The following is a 22,536-nucleotide window of genomic DNA, read 5'->3' as shown; positions in this document are numbered from 1 at the left end:
AAATAAAGCAAGGACATGTCATCCTTCCTTAGTGTTATGGGAAATGTATATTCCTTGGAATCAGGGGTAAGAACACCTGGATAAAAATGCAGAATTAAAGTGAGTATTCTGTCTCTCACTCAGCTGTAATTAATGCATGTATTAGTTGATTCCAGGAAAAAATACATATGGAAAAAGACAAATGAGCTAAAAGGTTTTCATAATACTCAAAATAAAGAACATCCTAAAACATTTCTGGGTGATAGATGCAAATCTTACACAAATTTTACATTAAGGCAAATTGTTTCGTAAAAAAGTTTTAGAAAGGTGTAAAATTTTATATTACCATGGAAACACAAAGTAATCATGTGCCCATACTGCTACTACATCTGCAAATGATGGTACAGGGTGACTATCTGCCAACACAGTCCTGTATTTTCATTTGATAATGGAGTCTCAACACGTAAGTAGATATCATTATAGGTATGAGTGTATGTGTATGTGTATTTTTGCATTGCCTAGCACATAATAAGCAATAAATAGTAGTAGCTATTGTGAAAACCACTGATAATGGCAGAAGTACATACCTGCAGTATGGAAAAACATGAAGCTTTATCCTTATTCAATTTATTATGTAATATTGTCAAGATGCCAATTCCAAGTATTGTATCCAATATATTCTTTAACGAGAAGTTGAGTTTAAGCGTAATAAGACATATTTGGATGTCAGAAACACTGATTAGTCTCATCGATATCTGGAGTTATTGATACCCATATTTTGGGACTAATAGATTTCTTCATTGTATTGTTACCATTTCCATAGATTCCCTGATAGTAGTCAATGTGACTGCAGTTTGAGGAAATGAGAACTCTGACAGTATTTGTGGATTTTGAAATCCGACAACTTTTGCTACAATAAGCCCTTGGATATCACAATTAAAGAAATTTGAATCACAGAGAAGATAATTCTAGAAAGAACATGCTTTAAAGGATGTACTAGAGGAATTCACTGTTGTCATTTAAGTGGTAAACATAATGGGGTGGCTTTTAGCAGAAATGTTATGCCTGTATTTGAGAACATCACTCTTGTGGGGTGTGGGGATAGATTGAAGTGGAGAAAGATTAGAAGCATTGTAACCTAAATTGGAAACATATTCTTGGCTTTCTTTAATTGATTTAATGTAATGAAATCTAACAATAATGTTCATATCAAGCAGAAACATAAACCTTATGGGCAAACATGGCAATTTACTAAAAAATATACATGCTCTATCAGATAGAAAATATTTGGCTAAAAGTAACAGAAAAGCCAACTTGAATTACTTTAGTGTAAGGATGTATCAGCTCCCAAAACAAGAGGTCCGGAAATAGGTGACTCCTGTCATTGTATTGCCAGAACTCTCTCCACTTCCTCATTTTCTTGGCTCTGTCCTCTTCTCTGATTAGCATCAATTCATGCTGAAAACAACATTGCTGTGGAAACTACAGAAACCTCATCCAGACAAAGCAGAGGCAGAAAAGAGACCGACTTCTTTGGTATCTTCTTCTTATGACTGAGAAAACTTTCCCTATGAACCCCATTCTTATCTTTCTACCTCTAATTGTGTTGCACTGGTCAAGAGTGCATTAGTGCATATGCTCAGGCCAATACCAATGATAGAAAAAAAAATGAATGAAATTATGGTAATTGGCTGTCACTAATAAGAGTGTACCCAGGATCTGGGAATTAGGTGCTACTTTCTGAGGTTTCCAGAAGGAGGGAAGAGGAAAGAGATATTGAATGGGAAACAGACAATGCCTGCTTTCTACTGTTGTGAAAAGTGAACTAATAGGTATGAAAAGCACCACCATGGAAGATGCTATGCTTCGCTTGGAAAGGAAGCCCTCCCCTCGTACTGACCTCTGATGGTTCCCACAATTACATTAGTGCTAGCATAAGACCCTGTTTCCTATCAGTCACTGAATTCTAGATATATCTCATTTAAAGTATTGTGGAGCAATATTTTGACTCTCTCTTCTGCCCCTTTCCCTTTTAAAATTCATTTTAAAAATAAATTTTAAAATTCCATTTTCCCCTTATGATTGTTGGGAATATTTTCCTTCCAGTGCAAAGATGTTGGTAGTTAATGGAAAGCTCTCCATTCTGCCAAAGATAGTCATTTTAAAATAAACATTTTAGGTGTCAGTTTCTAACCCTGTGTTTTATGGATTACTTAAGGGGAAATTTAATGGAGATTTAAGATAATTTAATATCATCACGTATAAGACCTGCAGCGACCAACTATTTAATTGATTTTTACCTGAAATTGTGGCTGGTATATGAATAGTTTAGTAGTTTTCCAAGCTGCTAAATGAGAATATTCTCTTCTTCCCCCTTTTCTCAATATTCAACCATATTCTCAATCCATTGCTCTCTCTGATAGAAACGCTAAAGGAGGGTAAGACAGTGAATCTCAGTCATCACAAAATCTGTTTTCTTCTTGAAAGATGCACTAAAAGCATTTGACATATATAATCTAACTGGTTTATTTGCCCTTTCAGCTTTTGCCATGCCATAATAAACAACAAAAGAAACATTTTTATCCATTAAAATGGCCCAATAATATCTTAATATGACTGTTTAAGCAATTCAATTCAGAGGAAATAATGTTAAATTGAACAAAATCAACAAAAATAAGATAACTTAGTTGAGGGTGAAACTGGAGATAGATAAAAGAAAGAATCAAAGAAAATGAGAGAGAAAGGAAAAGACAGAGAAAGGCAGAGAGGAAGAAAAAGTAAGAAGAAATAGAAAGAAGAAAATAGAGGGAAAGTAAGAAAGAAATATAAAGAAGGAAAAAAGGAAGGAAGACTGTAGGAGAGGAAGAAGGAAGGAAAGAAAAAGAAAGAAAGAAACTTTGGTGAAATGTCTTAATTCAATTATGAAGGTTTTCTAGCACATAAAGCTTGATACTGCCAGATTTCACTAAATTATTCTGTGCATTTATTTCTTTGGCAGAGCAAAAGAACATATTGTGTATTTAGAATAAATCAGAAAAAGAATTCAAGAGTAAATTTTATATTAATATTAATAAAATTGTAAAAAGTGTCCCATGGAAGTATCCATTGCAATCGTATTTCTAAATATTCCATTTAAGTTCCAAATTAGAAATGACTCAAAGAGCCACAGTGAAAACTGGAGAGAATGAGGGAAAAGAGGACCAGATGCCCACTTACATGGGACAGTTTCCTTAGGGAAAACAACTCATTTAAAGGGCAAACATTCTGAGAAGGAAAAATAGAACATAGTAAATGATAAGCTTCCTAGACAATGCGATCCGACTATTCATCACTCAATTAATTATTCATTATTTAATTCATTCATGTTCCTTCTTAAGCAATGTATTCTTCTAGTAACTTTTTACTTTTTTTTTAATGCTGTTTGGCGGGGTTACATTTCATTGTTTTTCCATGTGAGTAACCTGTAATTGCAGCACCACTTGTTGAATTTTTGTTTGTTTTTTTGTTTGCTTGTTTTTTGGGAAGTGCATGGACCAGGAATCGAGCCCAGGACTCCGCATGGCAGGCGAGAATTCTACAACTGAACTACCCTTACAGTCCCTCCTCTAGTAACTTTAAATGTCACTATCCATAGCTCCCACCTCTATTATCCCTCACTCTAGTATGTGGTTTTGTCATTTTATAAGACATTTGATATTGAGAGAATAAAAGAGGAGACATCTATAAAGAACCTGTTATAAAAAAGGCATAGTTTCCACCTGAATATTATTTCCACATTCTGTGAATCTGCCTGGGTTATTGAAAGACCAGTCTTACAGTCCTGGCTTTTAATTCTTTTTTTTTTTTTTTTTTAAATAATCCATATAACAAACACTAAAAGCAATGGAAATTGCCAATTGACAGTTAAAAAATTGATTCAGTAACCACCAAGTAAACCAAAAACCTGAAAGCATCCTGAGGGAGGCCTTTTTTAATTTGTCTGAAAGGTGACCATACCTGAAAATATTTAGCTCTTCACAGTGTCAGAAGGATGTCTGAAATGCTGCTAATGAATATACCATGAGGGCAAAATAAGAATCTTGAGCTTATTTTATTACACTTATTATCACTCTCAAAAAGCCATCACTGTCCAATTCATGAGCTCCTTAGAATTCCCTCTGTAAAGAAAGGAGACTCTTTGGGGTCCTGGCCATTGGTCAGTGACAGCATAGAATAGAAATAAGGAACAACTAAATGTTGCTCACCTTTCAGATAATCCCTGCCTCAAAGTCATAGACCATGACCAGGATAAAATGACTAAAACACTCTCTTAATGGAATGGAGGAAGAGCACTGAGATGTAACTGCCTGGAGGAGAGAGAGATTACTAGCAAGCACATCAGACAAGGCATAGGAGCACAAACTCAAATACCACGTAAATCCAAACCATTCCCATTTAATGTGACGGCATTCGGTAAATATGTTCTCAGGGTAAAACAAAGCTTATAATGTATTTCCTTATAGCAGAAATCATATTTCACAATAGAGATTATGTTTTCTAAAGCAGGCATGATTCGCTTGGATAATCAAAGAAGCTTTGTACTCATTCTATTGCACAAAGTAAATATATGTCTGATAGAACATTTAAGCCAGGTGAGCATATCTGAGCACACTTATTAGGTAATCCTATGTCCGTGTGATTTATTATACTCAGGGCAGTTTAGGGGCATCCAGGATATGACAGGCAGTCAGTTAAGTAGAGATTAGTGAGCTAGGTTGAGCAATAATTCAAATCCAAGTGAAGGGAAACATTTGAAAGCCATGCGAGTACTACCAGAATACTTTTCTTGTTTGCTTCATCATTTCTTTTCACATGGGGAATGCAACTTGAACCACCATAACATGTATATTGAAAAATGAATTGATTTGAATTTTCAAATATTATATGAGTCATTACTTCTCTGTGTTATATTTATAGCATTCTTTACACCAGCATAATGTTACGTATCATCTGTAGAATTCATTCTCATTAGACTCTCAAAATAGTTTGCATAGTCACAGTAACCATCTTAAGAAGAGTTGGTTGACCCATTTTTAATAAGGTCCAGGCAAATGGGGCTGGCCTTCTTGCATTTGGAGATATTATGCAGTTTAATTAATTCAGCCACATATCTAGTTCAAGGGTCCTCCAAAAGAGAGGTAGAGCAAATCAAAAGTGGACTGAAGGGGTAGTAGGATAGTTCAGTGGTAGAGTTCTCGCCTGCCATTCAGGAGACCCGGGTTCGAGTTTTGGCCCATGCACTTCCCAAAAAACAAACAAACAAGCAAACAAACAAACAAAAACAAAACAAAAAAATAAAAATAAATTCAGCAAATGGTGCTGCAATAACGAGATCCTCACATGGAAAAATAATGAAATGTGACCCCATCATACAGCATAGGAAAAAAAAAAAAGTGGACTCAAAAGCTCAGTTGTTACCACTTCAGCAAGGCAACAGTGGGGAGTTACTTTACAGTTTTGTGCAGCTACCCCATGTTAAGAGTCAAAAGCAAATGGGCAGAATATAATTTTTTAGTTCTTTCCATTGTGTATTGTTTCACCCATATTATGTCCATTAAACATACGTGAGATGCAATGTTACATCTTTGCCTGGAAAAATTTACTGTCTGAAACCTACAATAAAAGAGCAAATAACACACGTGGAAAGGGTTCTGTCAGTGCAAGAGGGTCCTTGCTTCATTAAGGATGATGTTTCATTAAACATGCAAAGAGGGCTTTGTATCTGGTCTGAACAAAAGGAACACTAAGCTGCACATCAAGTGCCATCCACAATAAGCAATTGCTAAATCCATTTATAAAAAAATTGGTAAATGTGTATGGTACAATTAAGTGCTTGATACATCAATCCTCCAATTCAATATGATGAATATATAGAGTAATTGTGATTGGCTTATTGAAAATGCTCTTCGTCTAGAGAATGCATGATCATTGATTTAAAAATATTCCATAAAACAGCCTTTCAGATAACATCGCTTTTGATTCAGAATTGTTTTTATTTATTTACATTTTTGCCAAGGGAGAATTTGCATGTTTATTTTGAACGTGATAAAATAATATTTTTTCTCGCGTTTAAGTAGATGTTACATCATCTCTATTTGCTCTGAAATTAGAGTTCTGATGGGGTATTTCATAAAGGAGTAGTTGAGGAAGATGATGTAATCAGAGTTTTAGTGGGAGCATAAAGTCCTGACTGGCAGAAGACAGAACTGAATTCCAAACATATTCAGTGGTTTAGCCAAAGGCTTGGGGTTTCTTATGTGGATCAAAACAAGAGTCTGTTTACTTTAGGAATTGAAATTACAGGATAGGTATCTTAAGATGAGTCAAAAACTGAGAAATCAGTACACAGGGGCAGGTCACAGTTGGAACACTGAGATCCTGAAAGCAAGATCTAAGTTTTCTATCCAGGAGGGATAGGGAAATCTACAGTTGGCAGAGATCAAGAAGAGAGGATGCTGGCTCAGTGAGCTATCCTGACTAAAATCAAGGATCTGTGCTCTAAAATCTGGAGTAGAAATCCAGTTACTAGAGAAAAATGAAACTTAGAGGTGAGGTACATAGCAGACAATACAAGGGACTAAAACCTGTAATAGAAAATAGAATTGATTAAAATGAATGTGGAATAGGACAAGTATTTGCATTATGTCATACCAAGTTCAAAGTGCAAACAGAAGGAGTCATTTCAGTGTAGATCAAGTAAACACTTGGTATGGTATGGTCTCCATATCTCCTTCATGCTAAAAGCCAAGATTAATCTGGGGCTAAGTCTTTGCAAAGTTCTTAATTACATTCAGCTATTAACACAAGAAACATAAAGGTGAGAAGCCCAGTCAGAATACTATACATATGTTGTACCACAAAATCAATTCCTTCCTTAGTCCTGTATAAACACTCAGAGAAATCCAGGCTACCTCCCTACCTCTTGAGCCTGCACTGTGGCTAGGCTCAAGACAGTTGGATATTAGGAGGAGGAATTTCTACAAAGTCTAGCCCATCTCTAACTTAAGACAAAACTGCTTGAAAGTTGAACTTTGACTTCCTTTCCCTTCTTATTCTTCCTACCCTTGCTTTGTCCCTGCCGCCAGCTTGGTAATCCAGCTTTCACCTTGTAGGTGACTTCAGTATCTGCATGGCAGAACAGCAAAATGGAAGGGAACTGCACCCCTTAATAATCTTAAGATGGTACATGACTATCATGCCTAGCCAAATCGTTACAAGAGAGAAGAAACATATATTTAAGCCACTGGATTTGGGAATCTGTTATTTACAACAGTTTAGAATTTTTCCTAACACATTGACATAAGAAGCACATATTTTTTTACATCAACACTGAACAGTAGCAAGTCTATAAGAGAAGATAAAATGACTTGAGGGGAAAATCATCAAAAGCACCTCAAGAGATGGCACGACGTGGTGAAAGGAGATGCACTAAATCTGACATAGGTGTTTCCACATATGAGAACGTGTTCTCTGTGACATGGAGTTGTCAAAACATGAGGTAGAGGTTAAATCTACTGTTCTAGTTTGCTAGCTGCCTGAATGCAACACACCAGAGATGGATTGGCTTTTAATAAAACCATCTCTGGTGTGCTGCATTCCGGCAGCTAGCAAACTAGAACATCTACTCATTTGTTTTTAGTTCAAAATTGAAGGGCAGTGTTTATTCAGATATACCAATGGCGGTACAGTTGCTCTAATAATTTTCCTCATAAAGCTCCATCAGTGCGCACACATCCTCCTAACATCTTTATCCACTTGGGCTTATTGTATTTGGAACTGTCAGTTACAATATGGGTGCATAATAATGTGGTCTTGATGGAAAGATCTTTCAATTCCATGGGCATTTTCACTTCCATGGATTGTTCCTTTCATTTCTTTTTTTTTTTTTTTTTTTGCATGGGCAGACACTGGGAATCGAACCCGGGTCCTCTGGCATGGCAGGCAAGCATTCTTGCCTGCTGAGCCACCGTGGCCTGCCCCCCTTTTCATTTCTTAACATACTTTACATATTAATGCATTCTAGCTTCAGTCATTAAGAGTCTACTCAGCTTCCAGTAGATTCCTTCTACTGTGGGACATTTTGTTCCACAGTTCAAGGGTTCCTGCTTATTGGCTTTTCTACTCAATCTCTAATGGAATCACTTGTTCTGAAAGTCCCTCTTTTTATGAAAATCATTTTATGATCAGTTTCTATGGTGAAAATAAGTGATAATTTATGACAATTGTAATATGGCAAATTACAATTTGGCATCTATCCATACGATTTTTAAAAATTCTCCTAATGCTGATATTTCCTTAACATCTTAATGTCTGATGAATTTATTAGAAAATCATGTCAATTTATTAAAAAGATAGTCATAATGAATATAAAAACTAATAGACTAGTAACCATTACTATCAAATATAATTTCAACTAATATTAGCAACTTGAATTATAATTAATATAATAGTGATTTTATCTATGTGCCATCACACAAAGTTTAGTCCTAAATATTGGCAAAGCATAATTTAGCCATATTGCATAAAATGCAATTATGTGATAAAGCTTTTTTATTCTATGTGTCTTTGCATTTCCCATTAACTTCTTTTAATTCTCAAACTTACCAGGATCCACCACATGCATTAGAACCTTAGTTTGTTTTCTGCCTCAGTAATTTGGATTGTGAAAAACGCTTAAACTAGAGCCCAATCTTGCATTATTTCAGTCTCCTGTTTGTATTAGTTAAAATAGCATTAAGCCCAGACATTTGTCCAAAGCTATACTTTGAAGATTTTTTTCCATAATGTTGTAGGGATATCCCTCCTCCCACATATTTGTCAGAAATGGCCCCATCCAGAATTACAACCTCTGTTTTCAAAGAGTTTCATAAAGGCTACATAAATAAATGTTTAGATTTCATTAATGGAATTATTCTTCCTGTTTTTCTAAGGGTTTTAAGGCAAGTTATAACAAGTAGATGAAAATGTCGGAATGAATCTGGGGGAATCTATACTGTCCGAGGTATCATAAAGGGTTTATTTCATTGAGGAGGGTATGAGGTTGTGACACTGAAGAATTACACATTCTTTTTATTTCTAAAATATTTGACCATTTTATCTTAAGAATAAAGTCATCAGAATAGTAAAAACAGTAAAGAATGAAAGGGAACAGAGGGATGGGGTCGGGGACAGGTCACGAAGGCCCTGTTAGAACATTAAAGATATGTGGCTTTTACATTGTGTGAAATGGGGAGTTACTGCAGCTTTTTGAGCAGAAAAGTGACAATCTGATTCTTTTCTTTTTTTGAAGGATACATTTTTAAAAAGATATTCAATGTTCAAGCTCAAAGAAAATTAGGAGCAATAATTTAAGAGAATAAATGATCTCTGGAGAAAAATCACTTTTAAACATGCAAAAAGTGACAGTTTACAAGTAAAGACAAGAGAGAACATCATATAAAAAGGTAAAAACACACAAAACAAGGCAAATATTCAGGGCCATCAATTGTATGGACAAATAGTTTTACATTATTTAATAGCTATCAGAATAGAACCATAAATATCCAAAGTTTTTTATTGTATGATCCAATAGCTTTATATATGATCCCAAAACATTACTACATTTTAGTAAATTATATGAATCAGGAATTTTAATAAATGACCCTGAGATATCAGAAAAGTTTAAAAGGTTAATAGTTATTGATCTTTTTAAGAAGTGTAGGGTGCAAATATGTGGGACATTTTAGATTTGTTTCAACCAGACCATTGAAATAGAAAAATCTTCCAGCACTTAAGTGGATACATTTTAGTTATCTTATAAGTTTACTTTTGCTGGAAGAAAATATCTGACAGCAAAGAATAAATGAGGTGTTACCATATCACTATGTGTCAGACAGCTCTGCCACAGATGAAACTTGAACTAAGAGAATAAAAATGATGTGGGCTACCTTATTTTTATTTCCAAAGGAAAAATTATTAGGTGAAAGGGGTTCTTCCCATATTCAAAGCACAGGGGCAGAACAGGGTAAGACAGATGGGGGGGGACCCAGAGGTTCCTGAACAAGGAGTAAGATTGAATTCCAACCTGCAAAGTGCAAATTTGGATGACATACAAAATGTATCGAGTCCACATTTTTCAAAGCCCAAATTACCGTGCCATAAGAATCATTTGTCCTCCAATATTTTATTCAAGCTATGACACAAGGTATGACAATGCCTCCTTTAACCTTGAATCACATTTCAGAAAATGCCGACTAGGCACTTAGAAGAAACTATTTCCTTTGTGGACTTCTTTGTATGCTTTCCTTTAAATGTACTAGCTATTCCTTTGGAGGCTTAGCCACATGCCAGATTTGAAATGGTTGTGTTCAGTCATTTCAGTTATCGGTGTACCTATTCCTTCATAATTCAAAAATAACTGAAAGGATTATTTTTCTTGGGGCTTTCCAAAAGAAACACCTTATCACTTAGATGAAGTCTGGAAAAGACGACTTCTAAAACCAAAAGGCTTATAAATGTCCATAGGACTGAAAACGTAGGATTATAAAGGCAGCTTTAATCCACAATTTTTATCATGCTTTCCCCTATAAACATTTTACTGATCTTCCCCAGTTTATTTCCTGTTCTTCTTGTTATGTCTTAGTCTATTAATAATTCAATCCATTTTCTTTTCTGGCAAAATTTAACAAACTTAGGAGAAATAAAAAAATAAACTAAGGGGTAGAGTGTGAAAAAATCATACTCTACAGAGTAATTGTCTAATCATGAAATAATTTATTCTTATCCATAATTTATTCATTCAAAAAGTTATTCATACACACAAATTCTAATGATATAATGAAATATGTTCTTAGAGAGCACTTAATTGATTTTGAAGAGTAATCTGTTTGATATTTGGTTCTAAAACAACAGCAATAGATTATTTAGTTTTTACTGTCTTATTTGTAACTAAATATTTGGTCCCTTACCCAAGTCGACCTTAATGCAATATTGACATACAGAAAAAGCACACTTAATATGTCTCAATATGTTTTCCTCTGAGCAGATTTTGTCCTCTAAAATTTCCAACATGTGGCCCCTTCATAAACATAGATTCTTTCCCATGTAATATCTAATGCAGTACTTATGATATGACTTTGAGGCAATGACACTTGTACTGGAGGTAATTTCATCTTCTCCCATAGCAAATACATGATCAATTTTGCATTTGTCAAGGAAGACAGAGTCTCAGTATGCCCAGTGAAATTCACTTCATTGTAGAGAAGTGTGTGATGTTCTCTAAATCCCTACTCCTCTCCTCATTATGATGTAATTTCAAGATTATTTTGCAATTAACCATGACATGGTAAATGCTAGGCTGTCCTTCGGGATGGAAATTGGGCAGAAAAGGGAAAGAGAAGACCATCTTGGGCTTTAAGGTCACACCATTACCTTAGCGTACTATTTGAAACTCCAAATTTAATTTAGAGTTCTTAAAACTTTTACTACGGAAGTGTCTATTAATCTTTAAATCAAATACCACTGAGAGTTTTAAGAACATAAAGTTAGAATAAATTTATCTCAAATTATTCCTTGAAGAGACTGATGGATTAGAGCAGAAAAAAATTATACTTTGATAGAGTTAGAGAAAGATGCTTATGGTGCCATTCTCAGCGCATGTGAGCCTCAGGAGGAAAGTGATACTGGAAAGAACTTTCAGAAGGAGCAAAGGCAGACTTCACTCAGTTCACTATTTTTCAGAGTCCAAATGTTGTGTCACTATAAACAGAACTGGTTCAATTCCAGTTACTACCAAGAGAACAAAAACATGATTCTACTGAATCATGAAAGGGACAGACTGATGATTTTCAAGAAACATTGGAATTATTATTTCCTAAGCCAAAGCATTGCCAAAAAATCATTAACTGCCCATCATTCAAACATGAATATGTATACTATACCTGAAATCGTGGCTGTGTCCCTAGAAATATATAAAGAACATAACTCTTTGGCTGAAGGCACTCAGATTCCAGTTGGATAATATGGCAAGAACTTAAAATATTTTATTAAGAAGTAGAAATTAATGGGGAGAGGTTCTGAATGCTATGAGAGAGCATGAGGTAGTGGGAGCTTTTGACTATAAGACTGAGAAAATTTTGCAGAAAGGAAGTGGAATTTGAAGAGGAGTGTGAAGGAAGATGCTTCAATAGACTACAACAGAGAGGTCAATGCCCAGCACATATGTCATGGTTAGGGACAGGTGTCAACTTGGCCAAGTTGTGGTACCTGTTTATCTGATTGGGCAAACGCTGGCCTGTCTGTTGCAATGAGGACATTTCATAGGGTTAGGTCATGATCACGTCAGCTGCATCCACAGCTGATTCCGTTTGTAATCAGCCGAAGGGGAGTGTCTTCTGCAATTAGTGATGCTAAATCTAATCATGGGAAGCCTTTTAAGGAGGACTCAGAGGAGACAGGTTCCATTCCTGCTTTGGCTGGTGAGCCTCTCCTGTGGAGTTCATCCAGGCCATCCATTGGAGTCGTGGGCTTCGCAGCCTGCCCTGTGGATTTTGGACTCTGTATTCCTGCGGTCATGTGAGACACTTTTATAAATTTTATATTTGCAAGTGTTCCCTGTTGATTCTGTTTCTCTAGAGAACCCTAACTAATACAACATATTAAATGAATGAATAGATGAATACTATGGTACTATAGAAAGACTAGGTGTCAATGATATGAACTGTATCACCAGGTCAACTGCTTTCAGTTGAGCAGCTATCCAAACTTCCCGAGCTTCGGTTTGCTCAACTGCAAAGTATAAGGATTGGACTAGGTTATCATTAAAGTTTTTTTCCACCACTATATTTCTGTGAGTACATGGGTTCTATATTTGCTTATTTTCTGCCAAGAAACTTACTATTTTTGATAGTATTTACTAAAATGGCTGAATCCTGATGTGGTCACTGTGGCTTCCTTACCGGGCTCCATTCTACCACACTGCCCTCCCCCTCTTTACTTCATCCCCAGATATGAAGCTTTCTCAACACTTTTTCCCATCAAGATTGTTTCAGGGAGTAGCATGTGACTCAGGCCTAAATCAAAAAACCCAAGCATTATTCTGGCCACAGAAATTGGTTCTCCCTGAGTGAACACCTTTATATGGCCCCGTTAGAGCCATCCTAGGGCACATGCTCAACACTTGAGGAAAGCAGTCATTTTTTTTTTTTACAGTGGATGTGCAAAAAAAGAAACTAGCAGCTGTAATATGACCACAAGGATAGCATGTGGAGGACAAAGCTGCCAGGCAGGAGAAGGAAAAGCAAAGGAATCAAGAAAAGTGGAGAAAAATCTCTGTTCCTACTTTGACTCAAGTCCAAATTATCCCTGGCAGCTAAGGGGTTTACTCTTTAAGGCATATGGGTTTGGTTTTTTGTATCTAACAACCACAAAAATTCAAAATAATATAAATTCATTTCCAATAAGAAAGATCCCATTATAAAAAAAATTGATAACCTTACAAACTAATGAGCCTTGTAAGTCACCTGCTGTTGTTATGCAAAAAGCTGCCAAACACAGTTTCAAAATGCATCACCTGATGTAAATAGAATCCAAGATAAAAAAAAGAATTGGAAACTGTGGCTATTTAGACAGGCGCCCTTCAATACAGGTAGTCTTTTATTTGCTTCCTTGTAATTTAATTATTGAAATGAGTAAGCAATTTGAAGAAAAATGTTTGAACGCAAAGATAGACTTCTCTCTCAGAATAGAATCCATCAGAGAGGTGGAAAAGGAAACATGTTCATTTCATTTTCTGCTCTTCAGAAAAAGGAATTTGTTCCAAGGGAGATCAGATCTGGGTTTTCATAGTGATATTTCTGCAAGGAACATTCTGTTTAGTTTCTAGTGCCAGATTTAGATCGCTGGATTTTTTAAGAACTAAAATATATTTGATTTCACTTGTGATTTTTTGCATTTGCTAGAGAAAAATAAGCATTTAAATGAGGATATTTTAAAAGCTGTCACATAGCAAATGATTGAAAACTACTAAAATATTTATGTAAAGTTTTATTTCATCTACTATCTTTAACTTAAATTATAGAAGCTTTATACAAAGGATTTCAGTAATGTCCCATGTCATTAAAAAAAAATCTTTGTGAATTATGGTGTTAGAAAGTGATCTTATATGTCTGATTCTTGGGGAGCTTTTGTTTGTTATTAGCTATCTTTATCATTGATTTGCTTATTTTCAACTTACCAAAGAAAATTAATTAGGCTGTCAATGCCTAGGAAGGCTTCGGGAAACCCAACACGTGTCCATGAATTACCCTTGGGACTATTTTAGGAGAGCAAGTAAAAATCTTCTGTGTTGAAAACACTACTATGCTAGAAATAAATTTTAACAATGTGATTCTTTTGTATTATTCCCTGGTCCATTGCTTACTAACCCTGTTCAATTTACCTAAGCTTTCTGTGTCTGTTTCTTCATCTGTACAACTTGATGATGGCCTAGGATAAGTACCTGCTTTCTTACAGCTTGGGAGCACTGTGGTTTAAACTCTATCACTTATGTATGCTTCCTCTGTTTATTATTTCAAAAACATGCAATTAAAACAGCATTGTACTGTGTTTTTGGCCACCGAACAAAGTTTCTAGGTGGTCTATAGATGGATTCCGGAAGAAATGCCTCATTCCTGAATTAAATGCCTCAAAAGACAACAGCGCAATATAGTAAATGAAAGAAAAAAAACACTAAGAGTTACCAAGATTTGAATCACGCCTTCTAAGAAATAATTTAATGATTTTTTTATAGAAAGTGCAACTGACTTTAAAATATTTTTCAAAGATAAAACATCATGAGGTATGTGAAACTGTAGAGCCTTGATCAAGTATTCAGTGATTTGTGGAGAAAATTGTTAAATTTGTTAAAAGGTCAAAAAACAATCAAATAGTGGTAAGTGCTATGAAAGAGTTATTAGAAATAATCAGTGGAACTGTTATAAACTGGACAACCAGAAATATTGTTGCTTTCCACTTATACTAAACAATATAAGGGCTTAAAAATATTTTAACATTTATACTCTCAAATTAAGGAATTTATAAAAGCCAACTTGAAAAAATTCACAACAAAAAGGCTCTGACTTCCAATCTCTGAAGAAAAATGCACTGTTCACTTTATATGAAGATTTTTAAGAAAAGAAGTTTACAAGGAATGAAAAGAAAATAAAACAACTTTTCTCTGAAAGCTTTCAATAATTCTGGTATAATTTTAGTCTAGGCCATTTGGGGTTGGGTCTTGTATTATCCTTGTTTCCATTGTTTGAAAATTGAGTTCCAGCTATTTCGTCAAGGAGTTCTGATGTTTTCTAAAATCAAAGTACCAAGGACAAAAGAATAACTATTGTGGTCATCCACTCCACATATTTCTCTTACATATGAATTACTTGAAGCCCAAGAAGGTTAAGACCCTGGGTGGTCAGAGTAGAGTAAATAAAATGTCTCAGACATATGTTATTCCAAGCCCAAACATCCTCTATTTTTTTTACAATGGCATCAAGAATACTCTGGCTTGGCAATAGTATATGCTAACAAATAAAGCTGTCATTCAGGTATCCAGATAGGAAAACCAATACCAATTCTTTCCCTTTTCCCTTCTGTGGTGTCAGTTTTCCAACTCCCATATTTCTGATTAAAAAGAAACTCTTAGAGAACAAATCCCAATTCTGGTCAACAATGATGGCAGCGTAAATGCTCTGAAGTACGATTTCCCATGGAAATCTTTGAATTACTAGCAAAATCTGGCAGATCTACTTTCTTCAAAACTCCAGAAAGGAATTAAAGGATTGCCGTAACTGGGAAAGTGCTGAATCAAGAAAATACATCTTTAAAAATGGTAAGAGTTCATGGAATCCTTGATGACTCTTCCTCCGCCCCCTCCTTGGAATAGTGTGCTGATTTGAAAGGATGTATATACCCTAGAAAAACCATGTTTTAATCCTATTCCCATTTTGTAAAGGCAGCTGTTTCTTCTAATCCCTATTCAGTACTGTATATTTGAACCTGGAATTGGATCATCTCCCTGGAGATGTGATTCAATCAAGAGTGGCTGTTAAGCTGGATTAGGTGGAGACATGTCTCCACCCATTCAGGTGGGTCTTGATTAGTTTACCAGAATCCTATAAAAGAGGAAACATTTTGGAGAATATAAGAGATTCAGAGAGAGCAGAGAAGAACCACACAGCCACAAGAAGCAGAGAGTCCACCAGTCAACAAATTTTGGAGATGAAGAAGGAAAACGCCTCTCGGGAAGCTTCGTGAAACAGAAAGCCAGGAGAGAAATCTAGCAGATGATGCTATGTTTGCCATGGGCCTTTCCAGATGAGAGAGAAGCCCTGAGTGTGTTTGCCATGTGCCTTCTCATGTAAGAGAGAAACTCTGAACTTCATCAGCCTTCTTGAACCAAGATGCTTTAGATTGGACATTTCTATAGACTTGTTTTAATTGGGACATGTTCTCGACCTTAGATCTGTAAACTAAAAACTTATTAAATTCCCCTTTTTAAAAGCCATTCCGTTTCTGGTATATTGCATTCCAGTAGCTAGCAAACTAAAACAGGTGGCATGGAGCTGGCCTGCACTCTCATTGTGGGCCCTTAGCAAACTAACCCCTGCAGCATATTAGTTTGCCTGTACGTTGATGCCAATGTATCAAGAGGTATACTGCAAGACTGAACCAGGAAACTCATCTTTGGCTTGCCCTCACAAAAAATAACTGTCAGGCAAAACCAGTTTGAAGACAGCTAAAGCAAGGTAAGAAAGTCAAGCTGACCAGGAACAAAAGATTACCTACTTTAAAACATACATTAGAGCACACAGGAAGGAGGAATATATATCTCATGGGAAGTAGAAAGGACATGCAGATTCAAATTACGAGGGATTTTTCTATGGTCACTAGCAAGGACAAACTCAGGATGTGATGCAGGCTCAGAGAAAAGGGAGAGATTACCTCATACTTCACTTTCATTGCATTTCTATCTCCTTGGTAAGAGGGCTATGTTCTGAAGGAAAGAACCAGCCAATGCAGAACTAATTTGCAAAGACCACAAAATATCTTTATTTTGTTGGATTTTTTGCTTTTATTAGCTCCTGACACTCAATGGAATGTTGTTATGTCACTATCTGGGTACAAACTCAAGGAACAGATAGCTCAGGGACCAAATCCAAGAGCTAATATATTATAATCTTAAACTCTGCAAGATGTAACAAAAGATTTCAAAACTAAAAGATAAGAAACAATGGCTTATTCAAAGGAACAAGGTAAAAATTGAGAAAGAATCAACAAAGAATATCAGACATATTTGATAAACATTTTTAAAAATGATCTACAATATCCTCAAGGAGATAAAAGAAAACATGGAGAAAAATGAATGGATATTAGAAAAATGAAGAATGAACAATATGAGAATTTCAATGAAGGGTAAGAAATTTTATAAAGGAACTAAATAGAAATACTAGAGTTGAAAACCCAAATCTGAAATGAAAAATTCCTTAGAGGGTTTCAATGGCAGATTGGAGCTGGAAGAAGATAAGTCTTTGAACTCAAAGACACAACAGTTTAAATGATTCAAACTAAAGAGCAGAAAAGAAAAAAAGAATGAAATAAAAAAGTGAACAGACCCTAAGAAACAGAGAGGAAACCATAAGCATGCCAATGTGTGTGCCAACAGAGTCCCATAAAGCAAAGAAAGAGAGAAAGGGAAGAAAAAATATTCAAAGTAATAATGTAGAATATTCCCTAAATTAGTGAAAGAAATGAATATACTCATTCAAGAAGCCCCCACAAATCTTAAACAGTATAAACTCCTCAAAGAGAACCACATTCAGACACAAGGTAGTCAAGCAGTCAAGTGTCAAGAACAATGAGGGAGTTCTGAATGCTGCAAGAAAAAAGCAAAGTGTTATGTAAAAGGGGTTCCAAATTTCTCATCAGAAATCATGGAGGCAAGAAAGAAGTGGGAATAAATGTTTAATGCATGGAAAGAAATCAAAAGAATTTAATATGCAGTAAAACTTTCAAAACTCAGAAAGAAACTAAGACATTGCCCAATAAACAAAAACTGATGGAGTTCATCACTATTAAACCTGACCTATACACAAAGCTGAAGGGAGTTGTACGTCCTGAAAAGAAAGGACACTAGACAGTGGAATGAAGGAATATAAAGAAATAAAGACCTCTTTTAAAGGTGACTGTGTTAGTCAAGGTTCTCTAGAAAAACAGAACCAACAGGAGAGATCTGAAAATATGAGATTTATAAAGGTGTGTCATGAAACCATGAGAATGGAAGAGCCCAAAATCCATAGGGAAGGCTGTGAAACTGGTTGTTTCAATGAAGGGTCTGGACAAACTCCATAGGAGAGGCTTACTGACTGAAGAAGCAGTTAAAGAATCTCTCTTCTTCTTTAAAAGCCTTCAACTGATAGAATTATCTCATCATGGGGGACACATCTTAGCTGCTCACAGATGTAATCAACCACAGAAGCAATCAACTGACTGATGATTTAATATACCAGCCTTCCAGTTTATCAGTCAGCCATGAAATATCTTTGCAGCAATGGTCAGTGCTTGCCTGACCAGACAACTTGGTGTAATCATTTGGCCAAGTTGCCACCAGAACCACAGTTCACCCCTTGTTAACTTGGCAGCTATAAACTGCTTAATTTCCAAATAACGCACATTTGAAACATGCTTAATTTCCAAATAAAACACAATAACAGACATATGTTTCACTTAACGATCCTGTGTACAACTGGAAACACACTATATCTCTCCAGAATAGCATGTAAGTCCTTAGGCAACATTCACTCAAATTTCGTATTCTATGACTTAAATACTATAACATGAACAATACAGCATGTCATATGATAAGAGGGAAACAAGATATTTGCTTATGTAAAATGCAAACATACTCATAATAAAACAAGGAGTAAATATTCATAAAAATCACAATCCTCATTTCTGTAACTATTCATGTGGTCATAGTTCATATTTATCACTATCTTTTTCTAATACCCTTTTCATGTTCCCTTTATCTTCAGCAATCACTTCAGTAGGTTGTGGCTCTTTGCTGGGTGGGGTGACCCAGGCCTTTATTCCTGAAGTTTAAGAGCCACCTTAGGAGATCCAGGAAAATTCTTCTTTACCAGCATCGTATAGTTGCAGTCTTATTTCTCTTTGATAGTTAGGATCAATCACCCCAGCCAGTACAGTAACCCCCTTCCTTGCCTGTTGATTCAGAGGCATAGAAGCCTCAAAGTGGCCAGGTGGCAGTCTTAACTTCCAGTTCAATAGAATCATTCTGGTGTCCCCTGGTAGGAACACTCTTCCTTTTGGAACTAAGACCTGTAGACCAGCAGAGCTTAAGGTTTCAGGGACAGGAAGCAAAAATTCTCCTAACGGATCACTAGGGGTGATAGTGAGTGGTGCCACTTCCATTTCCACCCCTTGATTCCTGGATCTGTGACTCCTGACTATGGGAGAAATAGCACCATAGACTGAATGTTGATTCAGAGTATACACAATCTCTTGGGGAACACAGTCCAGCTCTGCAAGGTATTGCCACCTAGTTGGCACCATAATTGGGTCTTCAAAAGGTCATTCCACCATAGTATTAATCAGCTGCCTTTGGATGATGGGGAACATGGTAAGACCAGAGAATTCCATGAGCATGTACTCATTTCTGTACTTCATTTGCTGTAAAGTGGGTTCCTTGATAAGAAGCAATGGTGTGTGGAATAACATGATGGTAGATATGACATTCTGTAAGTCTATGAATGGTGACTTTTGCAGGAACATTACATGCAGGAAATGCAAACCCACACCCAGAGTGTGTGTCTATTCCAGTTAGAACAAATCACTACCCCTTCCATGATAAATCCACTCTGACATTCCCATCTCTCTAAGCCTCTGGATCTCCTCATCTACATTATACCAGGGCAGTTCTGACATTTTGACTTCAGGTAACGTCACCCACCTTTTGATCCATGTTTTAGCCAACCATCCAAACAAACTGTTCATGCCCTTTCTAATCCCTTGAGCTACAACACTGGATGCAGAATCTCTGCTTAGTGGGCCCATAACAATAAATTCAGCTTGTTCCAATTTATATTCCTTTGACCATTATCCCACACCCTTAATATACACTTCCACATATATTCCCCTGATTTCTGTCTATATAGATTGGGAAACTCATGCAGTTCTTTTGGAATATAACATACTTCCTCATGGGTCATACTTTGTACCTCACTTTTTGGGGCCTATTGGGACTTTAGTCTAGTTATCAGTCTTGAAGGAAAGAGGGGTGGTGGGGATGGGCCATGAAAAGAGACAGAAATGTCTTTCAAGTCAATTACCTCAGGTCATTCCATTGCAGTTTCATCTGATGAAACAGAAGTAATCACTCCAGACAGAGGACTCTGTCTGGGCTGTTTCCCCAGGGAAGGTGGTTACAGGGTTAGCAGGCAGTGAAGGGTTAATCTCATTAGGTGGAGGTTGGATGGAGACTGCAGAGACTGGAGGCTGGGGAGCTGTTTCCTCAAGGCAGGCTGGAGGTCCAGAAGCTCTTTCCTCAGGACAGTCATTACAGGTTAAACCTGTTAATGCTAGCAGAGCTCAGCAGATTTCAGGAATTCCATCTCCCCATCACCATCATTATCAAGCTGTATATCACCATTCCATGTTTCAGGATCACATTGCTTTCCAATCAAAGTCCCCAGCAGATACCGTGAAAGGTTGGATTTGTGTATGGTTTTCAGAGATCTCAAAGCTGCAACCACAGGAAATAAGATTCTATTTCAGAGCACACATTTTACATCGTTCATATTGCACTGAAGTTTCAAATTTGAAGCCTTCAGCTCATCCCTTTCCTTCATTACTGTTTCCAGCATACCTAACAACAGCCAACCAACATCGTTATACTTCTTAATTCCAGAAAACTTTGTGAAGGTTTCAGAAACATTATCATCCAGAGCCTTGCCTCATATAAGCATAAATTTGCAGAATCTAATGGTGAGATTTTGAGTATCTCTTTTGCTAACTTATTCCAAAGACTGCCAGTGCCATCTTGATTATTGGAAACAGAATCATTAGTGCCTCTGAGTCTAGTCAGAGTAGAAAACCAATTGTAAAAACTCATTTTTAAGATTCTGTTTCTCAAGAACCATTCCTGGTACCACGCTATGTTAGTAAGGATTCTCTAGAGAAACAGAACCAACAGGAGAGATCTGTAACTATGAGCCTTATAAAGGTGTCTCATGCAACCGTGGGAATGGAAGAGTCCAAAATCCACAGGACACACTGTGAAGCTGGTGGCTCCAATGTAGGGTCTGGACAAACTCCACAGGAGAGGCTCACTGGCTGAAGAAGCAGTGAAAGAGTCTCTCTTCTTCCTTAAAAGCCTTCAACTGACTAGTTTATCTCATTGTGGGAGACATGCCTTAGTTGATCACAGATATAATCAGCCATAGATGCAATCAACGACTGATGACGTAGTCAACCAGCCACTTAATTCCCTTGCAGCAACGGTCAGGCTAGTGCTTGCCTGGCCAGACAACTGGGCATAATAATTTGGCCAAGTTGACACCAGAACCTAACCATCACAGTGAATATATATATATATAAGTAATTATAATTGCCAGTATCACTTTATTTTATCATTTGGTATGTAACCTTCTTACAGGCTCTAAAAAGGCAAATGCATATAAAGTAATGATATATCTATAGCTTTGGATATGTAATGAAAAAAGACATATTTTTAACAAGTAGGACAAGAAGGTGGGGGTCCAAGGGGTGTAGGAAAAGCATTTGTGTATGCTATTGAAGTTAAGTTCGTATCAAAGAAAATATGATTTTTTAAATGTAGGATGTTAACTTTAAGTCCCATGACAACCAGAAAGTATGTGTATGAAAAAAAATATATGGAAAGAAATTCGATAATTCTCAAAAGGTACACTAAAAAACTCAATGTAAGATGAAATTCAACTTTTACTTAGGAATTAATAAAATAGTTTTAATACCTATGTACAAATATCAAATAGCAAAGTGGCAGAAGAAAATTCTGCATTATCAGTAGTTACTGTATTAGTATCTCTAGTCAAAAGGCAGAAATTTGGCAGAATAGATTCAAATGCATAATTTAATTAACATGCAACTATATGCAGTTTAAAAATGAACCACCTTATATTAAAACACTCACACACACACAAAATTAGGTTGAAATTGGAGGGATGGAAAACATATACCATGCAAATGGGATCCAAAAGAGAGCTAGTTTAGCTAGACAAGTATCAGATAAAATAGACTGTAAGTTGAAAACAGTTATGAGGGACAAAGAAAAACACTATGTACTGATAAAATGTTCAATTCGACTGGAGGACATAACAATTATGGATATACATACATGCAATGGCAGAGCACCAAAATACATGAAGCAAATATTAACAGATTTGAAGGGTGAATAGGCAGTTCTACATTAATAGTAGGAGACTTTGATATACTGCTTTCAATAAT

Source organism: Tamandua tetradactyla, chromosome 26 (assembly GCF_023851605.1).
Source record: "Tamandua tetradactyla isolate mTamTet1 chromosome 26, mTamTet1.pri, whole genome shotgun sequence".
Classification (NCBI taxonomy): domain Eukaryota; kingdom Metazoa; phylum Chordata; class Mammalia; order Pilosa; family Myrmecophagidae; genus Tamandua; species Tamandua tetradactyla.
This window is presented reverse-complemented; position numbering follows the sequence as displayed.